Genomic DNA, 10,689 nt, shown 5'->3' on the forward strand with positions numbered 1-10,689 from the left:
GCTCTGAGGAGAAGTAGAGGTGCTGAAACACAGAAAGATAGGATATCCTCTGTGTGACACTTTTCCTACTGGAAAGAGGAAATAATGGAAATCTTGTAAGAAGTCCTGTTCTCATGAGACTTTGAGCATCTTTATTCAGACTAAATGACCCTGGTTAGTTCAGATAAGGTTACTTTGGCTATTTACCCCTTGTAAAGTAAATTATCAAAAGTCCTCAGGCTTGTCCATCACTGCCAAAGGTTGAAAAATCCACACTCTTCCCCATGACAGGGTTAAGAAAACATAGTTAAAATCTACCTCAGCATCCAAGGGATGCCCAAGCTAGTGCCAAAAACATTCTAGTAAGGAGATAATAAATGTCCCTACAGATTTTCTACCTTTTGCTTCAGAAGCTGTAGAAGTTCTGGGAAAAAATCTTTGTGCATGTGTCTATTTAGTGAGACATCCTGAAGATTTTAACAAATGGATACAAGTTTATTATTATTCTCCATTATCTCTATCTTAATTGAACCCAGTAGCATTCTTAGGGCAGTGCTCCATCTTGGTTGGATGGTGAGGCCATGAACTCCCAGCCTTGCTGGACAATAATCCAGCTGCTGGAAGATGGAGTCTCTGCTCTGAGCAAGATTATTCACCATCCTTCATACCTCTTCAGACAATCCATCCTGTCTCTTCAGTTGCAGTTTGTACAAGTCTGAGATCCTACATCAAACCTCTTCTTCTCATGCCTCAGCTGCAGTTTGCTCAAAGTCTGAACTACTACACCAAACCTCTTCTTCTCATGACTTGTCTTAGGGTCTGCCAGAAGAGAAAGACAGCAGGAGGGAGCTGAATTCCCCCCAGCACTGCCTATAGCAGAGGCCCATGGAAATACCAGCAGAAGATTTGTTGCATCATTTGGTGATTTTTCACTGCTCTGCTGTACCTCTCCACTCAGACACTCTTTGTTTATTGTATGCCCTTCTAGTCCTGGCACTGTCAAAGCCAGGTCCATTAAGAAGGCATTATGATGATTTATTAGCTGTGCATGGCTAACATAGTGTTATGACAGTTGGGATGAGATTAGGTTGCAGGTCAACCTGCTCCTTAGACTGGAACATTTTCAGTCTCTTTGGAGATCCAAAGCTTGAGTTTTAGACTGAGGAAGTCCCAGAGGAGAAAGAAAGTGAGGTATGCAGTGCTTCTCCAGCCTCTACTCATGACACCTCTGATAAATGGCAAGAGAAACCTACTTGTTAGAAAGCAGTGGTGGGAAAAACATAAAAAGGTATTTGATGAAGGTAGAAGAACAGTATTCCTTCTCTCAAAACAAGAAGCTCCCAGACTGAGAGAAAACACATTCAAATTTTCCGACCCGTGCCTAATTTCAGACATAATTTATAAAATCACAACACCTTGGTGATCAAAAGTAGGTACTTCTTGCATACTTCTCATTTTTTTCCACTTCACTGAGAACAGTTGGGTAGATGTTCAATGAGACTCCTTGTTACATGCCAGAAATCCCAGTTCTATGTGTCAGAATGTCTTCTAAATTAGAATAAAAATACTCTCTGGTTTGCCAGCTTCCAAGCACTGCCTTTTATTTTACCAAGTAATTATCTCTTTGTTTGTCCAGGGAATATCTAATAACTCCCTGTTCACAGAAGGGTGCTGACCTCCAGATGAACCAAAAATAGCCCATGCAATAATCCCAACAATGTGGTCAATATCTGATTAGGAGGCCCCTTTGGATCCGATGCCTTCCATCACTTCACACCAGGATAAAGTATAGCGGGACAAAGCATTGACTCATTCCCAATGGGAGAACCAAGTGTCTTCTTGGTGGGAGGAAGGAAGGCTGATGGTGCTGCCCCATCAGTCATGCAGATCCACTGTCATTCAATGCACACATCCAGTAAATTATTTCAATCACATTGTGGTTGGGAGAAGCATGCTCCATATAACTCCCTGCAGCCTCCTGCCCATGGACTCCACTGTTCATAGTGTGGCCTTAATTGCCTTTTTTTCCCCTCTCTCTCTTTTTCTTTTTGCTCAACTGAATTAATATAGAGACACAATATCAGGTAATGATAAAATCCTTCACTAAAGCACTGATACATAAATGTTGCCTGACTGGGGCAGACAAATAGCCTAGTTAGTCTGGAATCCTTTATGCTTCTGGAAGACCTCTAATATGTCCAAATCATGTAACAATATAGCAGAGATATAAATTATTTCATAGCAAAAGCTCATGTATTAAACCCTTCCAAAGTGCAACAGAGTGTAGCAGGCGAGATGATTAAAATCACTGGGTTCCCTTCCAAGCTCTGAAACTGAATTTCTGCCTAGCAGGCACTAGTCATTCAGCCTCAGCAAGCCTCAGTTCCTTCCTCCTCTTCTATCTGTCATCTCGATGGCACTGCACTGCATCCTGCCTGTGAAGAATAAGAATTAGCCTGTGTGTCTGTCATCACTTAATGCAGCTTTGATCTCAAGACTGATTTTAGACTTTTAATCTCAATAATTATTTCAAAATATTGATCTCAATAATGATTTTGTTCTTAATACAACTACTTGAAATGAGGTTGTAGTGAGGTGGGTGGTGGTCCCTTCTCCATAGCCATCAAGTAGAAATGGCCTCAAATGGTACCAGGAGGTGGTTAGATTGGGTATTAGGAGAGATTTCTTTACTGAAATAGTGGTCAGGCATTGGAACAGTCTGTGCAGTCGGAGTCACCATCCCTGGAAGTGTTCAAAATACACATAGACATGGCACTTTGGATGTGGCTCAGAAACAAGGTAAGGTTGGATGAGATTCTGAGCATCTTTATCAGACATCCCTCTTTATTGCAAGTATGAGATGGCCTTCAAAGGTGACTTCCAACACATTCTATGGCTTAATGACCATGGTGCCATTAGGTTGATAGTTGAACTCAATGCTCTTAAAGATCTTTTCCAACTGAAAATTTCTGTGATTCTATGAGTTCTGAACAATTAATTAAAAATAGCTTGAATGATATTTTGATTCCCATCTGACCTAAATCTTATTGCCTAATCTCCTAAATCTACCTGCCTTAGTTATATCCCAAAGCAGTGCATGCCAAAGATTAGCTAGATGCTACATGACGCTTTTAAAGCGTTTCTCTTAAAAGAAGTGATATTTTGTGTCTTTGTTTTGTTTTTAAGGGGTAAGCAGTCTCATTAGTACCAGGTGATTCATTTAAAGCACAATTACACAGGGAATTTGGCTAATTGATTGGATAACCCTAGATGCATTTGTAAAAACACAACCCTCAAACCTGAAGTGCTTGGACTTAGTGGTAGTCATGTACCGAGAAGTTTACTTTAAAAGCAAACGTTTAGGTTAATGGGATCCATATGATATGAAATCCTAATAACTTTACCATGGGTGGGCTTATCAAACTGCTTATCATAACAGAAGTCGGACCATTTCAAAGGATCTTTCTTCTGAGACCTTCTGAAGACTTTTCTTTCACCCCAGATCTATCGAAAATTCCACTGGCTCTCCATTGAGGAAGTATTTGGGGTCCCTCTCAAGCCTTGATACAAAGGGATTACTCTCAAAATGTGTGAGTGTTTAACCCTTTGGGGGCAAGACAAAGTGTTTAATAAAGTTGTGTGATTCACTGGAGGGGAAGAGCTTTGAGCTGGACTCTTTATGGTGCTGCTGCTTTTGGGTCCAGGAGGTCATACTGAGGTATAAAAATGTTTGGGCTCCTAGAGTAAAGATGTTACACTTGTCTAGAAATTCAAAAGAGAACTCAAAGGTAAGGTAACTTGGGCTTACTCAAATCCAGGAAAATCATTGCCCATCTTCCAGCTGACCTCTGTGGGCTTTCAGATAGATCCATAGAGAGATTCTAACTATTGTTTCTAATTCCAGAGATAAATAAGAACGAGCATCCTCTAAAGAGGCACTGGGATATTTAACAATCCAAGCAGCAAAGCCACCTGCACAGTTTGAAGACAAAATTTCCTGCACAGAGAACCTTGAGAAAGGTTGTCTCAAGGAGGACTTCAGAGAAAGTGCCACATGCTGGCAAGAAAGGTTCTAGTGCTGTCACCATCTATCAGTCACATGTGACACAAATGTCACAGGAGGTTTTGACACAGCCTAACCCAAAGGTCTGTGATCTTTTGAAAAAGTAAAAATAACTAAAAAAAGGAAAGCAAAGAAAAAGAAGCCGAACGCTACTTTGAGTGTAAAACGTGAAATTGAAATGAAAAACACAATTCTCAGGTGAGCAGCCTATTAAATCTCCTAGGAATCACTGTCATCCTTGTGTGCAGTGTTTGGTTGTGCCCTCAAAGCTGGAGTAGTGGGGTTTTGAAGTCCTTAGCAATTTGTCCTATACAACCAATGTCTCAAATGGCTCAGTGGTGCTGCTGTAAATGCTACCTGTTGGCAATATTATTGCAGGGAGGTGTAGTTGCGATGGCTGTATCCCATTACAGCATGAGGGATAACGGTCTGGCACGTTAGGAGCTGTACAAGGTGATGAGAGGCTGGTGCAGGAGTCTGGAGTGTTGATATACAGAGTTCCCGAACATTAACTAATGCAGAAGGGAAGTCGGCACTGGAAAATCTTGTTCTTGACTGTGGTGGGGCAGCTGAATGCTGCATAATTCTACCAATTAGTATGCTACAGACACTGCTCTTCTCAGAGGAGAAGGCCACGTTGGGAACAGCTCGAAGGTGGGCATGTCACAGGAAAAGATTTGGGTTTGTTGGCAGGGAAGTGTGGAAGATGCCTATAGGTTGCCTGTCATCACTTTGCCTGGCTGAGACCAGGCACGTTAAATCATTGGATGTGAACCCACATGTGGATATACCCAGATAGAAAACCAAAATACCAAATGTTCTACAGCCATGTCCTTCAGACCAACACTAGGTTCCTTCTCTCTTTCTGGGGGATGAGGAGAACCCATTGAACCTTGCCATCCAGAAGACCAAAGCCTTAAATAAAAGGTATAGGTAGCAATGGTAAAAGCCCTAGAAACTGTATTATCCACAAATCTCACCTCTAGGAGGCCTCAGAGGAAACCAAAAATGGTTAGAAGCTGCGATCTCTCATTGCTGGGCTGTGAGATTATTGTGTTAGAGGCTTAACGGGCTTGAAAAAGCTGGGCTGGAGCGGCAGTGAAAGAGAGAACAGTGTTTATTGAGCAATAAAAGAAACATTATGTTTCATTGCTCAGCCAAGCTGCCCTACAGAAGCAAATCCCCATGCCTTATAATATGGGGTGTAATAAATAGTGATACTATAAAGGGGTCTGTTTGAAACAAGCAGCAGGACCCTATCACAGTGTAATCAAGCCTCCTGTTAAATTAGCGTCTCGCTTGCACTCGCTGCTTTATTGTCTGACGGGAGCGACCGCCTGGAGCTTGGAACGCTGGCTCCGGTGGGGTTCACCTCCTGCACGGCTGCACTCTGGTTACCCTCTCTCAGGGACATCTCTCTGAGGCCAAGGGTTAGGTTTCCTTCCAAGGATTAAGCAGTAGGCTCATGTCAACAAGGTGGTCGTGGAGATAGAGGCGGAGCAGGAAGGACTGATGAGGCCAATGGAGAGAGATCCAACTATTTCAAGGCAGCAGATTAATCCTGATAATACAGCATTGGGCCTTATTTTTTTTTCCTTGTCTTTGGTTGGGTCAAGTTCCCCTGGCAACCACAAAGCCTGCCATTAATAAAATTAAAAAAACTCAATCATAATTCCCAACCTCTGTGCCCTTTTCAGGGGCAAAAAGATAAATTGAATATAAAATGAAAGCCTTGCTTTTTGGCCTTTGTAAACCTCTTCTCGCTTTTTCACTTTCCTCCCCATAACTCTGCATTGCTGACCTTCTTCCAGCCACATGAAACATATGGACCTCATTGTCCTGTAGATTGAGGAGGGCATGAGGATACCTTTCTCATTGACCTTTCCCTACTCAGGCTGGGCTACATTACTGATGCAAACGTTACCGATGGTAACGTTAGCGACGGTAACTCAGGCTGGGCTGCATTACTGATGGCAACATTACTGACAGTAATGTTAGCGATGGTAACTCAGGCTGGGCTACATTACTGATGGTAACATTACTGACAGTAACTCAGACTGGGCTGCATTACTGATGGCAACATTACTGACAGTAATGTTAGCGATGGTAACTCAGGCTGGGCTGCATTACTGATGGCAACGTTACTGACAGTAACGTTAGCGACGGTAACTCAGGCTGGGCTGCATTACTGATGGCAACATTACTGACAGTAATGTTAGCAACAGTAACTCACGCTGGGCTGCATTACTGATGGCAACATTACTGACAGTAACGTTAGCAACAGTAACTCAGGCTGGGCTGCATTACTGATGGCAACATTACTGACAGTAACGTTAGCGATGGTAACTCAGGCTGGGCTGCATTACTGATGGCAACATTACTGACAGTAACGTTAGCGACGGTAACTCAGGCTGGGCTGCATTACTGATGGCAACGTTACTGACAGTAACATTAGCGATGGTAACTCAGGCTGGGCTACATTACTGATGGCAACATTACTGACAGTAACGTTAGCGATGGTAACTCACGCTGGGCTATATGACAGCTCTACCTGGGCTGAGCTGCAGAGGACGTTTTGCCTTGAACCTCTGTCTGATATTACAATTATTGTCACAACTTGAGCTGCCTTCCAGAGTTTCTTTGGAACAAAAAGTGAAAAAGGTCCTTTGGTTTTTTTTTCTTTCCTAACCGAATTTTTTGGCTAAAATTTGTGTTTCTGCTAAGATGATTTAGCTACTGGATTCTGTAAGGAAAGAAGCGGTTGCAAACCAAAAGAGAGGGGGGAAAAAAATAGGAATATATCTGAAGATGCTTTAATTTTCAGAAACCAGAAGTAACTGAATAGCAGTTGTTAAAAAAATGGGAAAATGTTAGGTTTGGGGTTTCTGTCAGTAAACAAGAATGTTTCTGTGGAAATTCATGGGGTTTTGAGTTGCTTACAAAAATCACTGGAGAACTACCACACTCCAACCACCACTTTTTCATTTTCTGCTGGTCATATAACACCAGGTTTCCATTTGCTGGAAATAAATGAGGAAGCCATGGGGTATCCCTGCTCTTTTTTATTCACGCAAATAATCCCATTAAAGTCCACAGGAGTTCTCGTATCCAGTGGGCAGGTTCTGACCCCAATTGTTTTAACAGTCCTTTTTATTCACACCTCATATTCTAGCTGAAAAATCTTATAGAGCTTGACAGAAGGCTTAAAATCCGGAGTCTGCCAACTGATGGAGTTCATATTGTGCCTGTGTGCTGCTTGGTTGACTTAGCCCAGCTAAAAAGCAGGAGAAAATAATACAATGGGGAAAAAAATAGGTTGAAGGTAAGCAGATGGCAGAGTCAAGTTGCTGCTGTCATCCACTTCTGAAGAAACCATATTCAACACAATTTCCCCCTCTGTGCCTCAGTTTCCCCACCTGCAAAGTAGGATTGTTTTCAAACATCCCTTCCTCAAAGAGCTGTAGACATGCAGTTGGTGGGAAACTCCAGGTCATTGAATGAAAGAAGGATAACAACATTTCTCTTCACATTTCTTCACAGCTTCTAAACGTTTTGGTTTTTTTTCTTCACTGTATCATATCCAACTGCCAAATGCATAAAAATTTCCAGGCTTTCTGGGCTGAATTCAGAAGCAAATATTCATAAACCCTTTTTTTTTTTTTTGGTAAAAGCTATGTGCTTCTTTAAATGATGCCCAAAGCAAAAGAGTCCATTCCAACCGTCTTCTTCCTCAATCTAGCTAGCCTCATTTTATTTCAGCTTAGGAAGAAACAAAAGTCACCTCTAAGTTCAGACTAAACATGAGAAATTGTAGCCAAAAAGGGAATTTAGGTTTTTTCGAGAGAGTTATGTGGGAAGATACAAAAACAGTGGGTTAGAATGGAATGACTCCTTCAACTCGAGTTTATTGTGTTTACAGAATTACTCAAGTTCTGAGGAAACTAATCACCATCACAAATCTCAACAACATCCCATATACTAGGGCTTGAGATTTCTACATTTGCTGTTGGTTTAAATCCCAACAACAAGGAAAGCTCTTGATGGAATAAGCTCTAATGTTGAAACTACTATGACAGATAGAGATACATAACCTCACTCTTGGGTAACCGAAGCCTCCGCTGCAACTTCAGCGACAAATTTCTTCCCCTCCCTACAACCTCTCCAACATCCCATAATAGCCCCTATGTTTCCAAAGGCAGCCTCCACATCTGCAGTATATTACGTGCATAATTTGCACTTAATTACAAACCGCATTGATTAAACCCATTGCACAACAATTAAAGTTAATTGGGTTTTTTTTTACAGTGCCGTCACTCTTTCGCCGAACCGCGCCAAGTGTCTTATCAGCTCTAATTGAAACGCTGGCTGGAGATGTTTAGCTTCAAGTGTGATCACCATTTCTTGCCAATTTCAGGTGAAGGCAAAGCTGGGGATTAACAAATGTGTGTCAGTCTGTGACCCAGCATGAGCCACTTTGCATTCCCAATTGTTTCCATCTGTATGCCAGCAAATGTTCATCTCGATGCTATAAATAGATGACCAGGCTGCCCCCACCATGAAATTAGACAAGTTCTGTAGCGCTTAACAGGAATGGGGTTTCAGTGGTTGTTAAGAGCTAGGCTGTAAGATTCAAAGGGCATATTGAATTTTCAGTAGTAGGGGTAATAATTTGAGATTCCTGTGAATATTCCTCGAGCACAGAACTGCAGCTGCTATCAAAAAGGGGCAGAATTTCACAGACTTTACCTAATGAGAAAGTTGAAGATGCCCAACTGGGTGTAGAAATACTAAGAAGCTGTTAGTTTTATTAAGGGAGCTTCTCCACACACACACACACCCCCCCCCCCCTCCAAAATGGATGTAGTTTGGGTAGTTGTTTCTTAATGGATTTTGTGGGTTTGATTAATTTTCTCTAAAGCAAGCAATGTAAAAATGTTTAATATCTTGCAAGGGTGGCCCCTAGGTCAAATATTGTGGTGAGCCCTTTGAGCTTAATCCTTTCATGAAATAACGAAGGTAAATACCACTTTTAATAAAGTGTAGTCTTACTGGAGCTGAATGGGGAGATTAAAAAAATTGTGAATGAAAAGATAAAAGAGATTTGTCTGCTGGGAGTTCATCACACTTTGATCAAAGGAAGCAAGTGAAAAATTATCTGTTTCTTGTATTTCAGCACTGTTAATAGGATATTTGCAGCTAAAATCTCCCCAATACACTGAATATTTGATTTTCTGAATGCAACTCCAGACTTACCCAATTCTAATCCAAACTTCTGTACCTTTACTTAATCCTCCCTCTATTTTCTCAATAGATGAGAAATTTTCATACTTAATGCACATGTTGCTACTGAAAAAAAACATCTTTTCCCTATGCCTTAGTAAGGCAATGAGATAAAAATAAGGTGGAGTTCAGAAGCACAGGCTGAGCTCCTTATTCTGCTTTAAGCTTACATAGAATCATAGAATCATAGAATCAACTAAATTGGAAGAGACCTCCAAGATCATCCAATCCAACCTAGCACCCAGCCCTATCCAGTCAACTAGATCATGGCACTAAATGCCTTATCCAGGCTTTTCTTGAACACCTCCAGGGACGGTGACTGTACCACCTCCCTGGGCAGCCCATTCCAATGGCAAATCACTCTTTCTGGCAAGAACTTCCTCCTAACATCCAGCATATAACCAATTGTTTAAAACAAAAAGATTTATCCTTCCCTGGTGAAGAAAAAAAAAAGCACTGCAGTATTTTGATTGCCATCAGATCCCCTGGCAATCAGAGTCTGCTGAATAAATTCATAGGACAATGCTTTTGGCAGATTTCACAACACACCTTTTACTAAATCATTGACTACAACGATATTCATCTCTTTCCCAGCTGATAGTATTGCTTTGGGAGCTTGCCCATCCATTCCAAGGGAGGGGAAAAAAAAATGATTCCTGTGAAATCTTTCAAATAATAATTTCAAGCAAGAAATATTTTCCTTCAGGTCACTCAACCTGGTGATAGTGGAAACCATAAGAAAAGCTGCACTGGGAAAGTTCAGTGTTCGTATGCAATGTCTCAGATCAAGAGAAATTGTGGGGTTTTTTTTCCCCTTATATTCATTAATAACAATTAATAAATTATAATTAATTAATAATATTTATTACTATAACTATTTTTTTCTTCTTTCTAATGAGTTTGAAACAATAAAAATAATGGCACTGTTCAACATTCCAGACATTCCCTGGCCACTTCGGCAAAGTGGGGAAAGCAAAGTTTTCCTCTTGGATGCCCACCCAGTGTATCCCTCCCTGGGGTCCACCTTAAGAGCCCGGTGGTGGGGAGAGGGCACACAGCTCTATTTAAAACAGCAGGAGAATTCAGGACCTGCATAGTGGTTAACAGGGTGACTCTATCCAGTGTTCCAAGTGATTCCTCTCCACGAGTGCGAAATGCCACAAAGTGCCGCTGCGATGCCGCTATGAATGGCCTGTTTGTCTCCTTCTCCCTTGGCAGCCTTTTTTCTCCCCTTCATTATTATTTTAACTTCTTTTTTTTTAAAACCCTTCCTTTTTTACCTCACATTTGTCCCATGACCCAAAGCAGCTATGCAGATCCAGCAGCTCACATGAATTATGCAAATATGAGTACGGTTGCCAGACTTG

Source organism: Pogoniulus pusillus, chromosome 20, assembly GCF_015220805.1.
Source record: "Pogoniulus pusillus isolate bPogPus1 chromosome 20, bPogPus1.pri, whole genome shotgun sequence".
Classification (NCBI taxonomy): Eukaryota; Metazoa; Chordata; class Aves; order Piciformes; family Lybiidae; genus Pogoniulus; species Pogoniulus pusillus.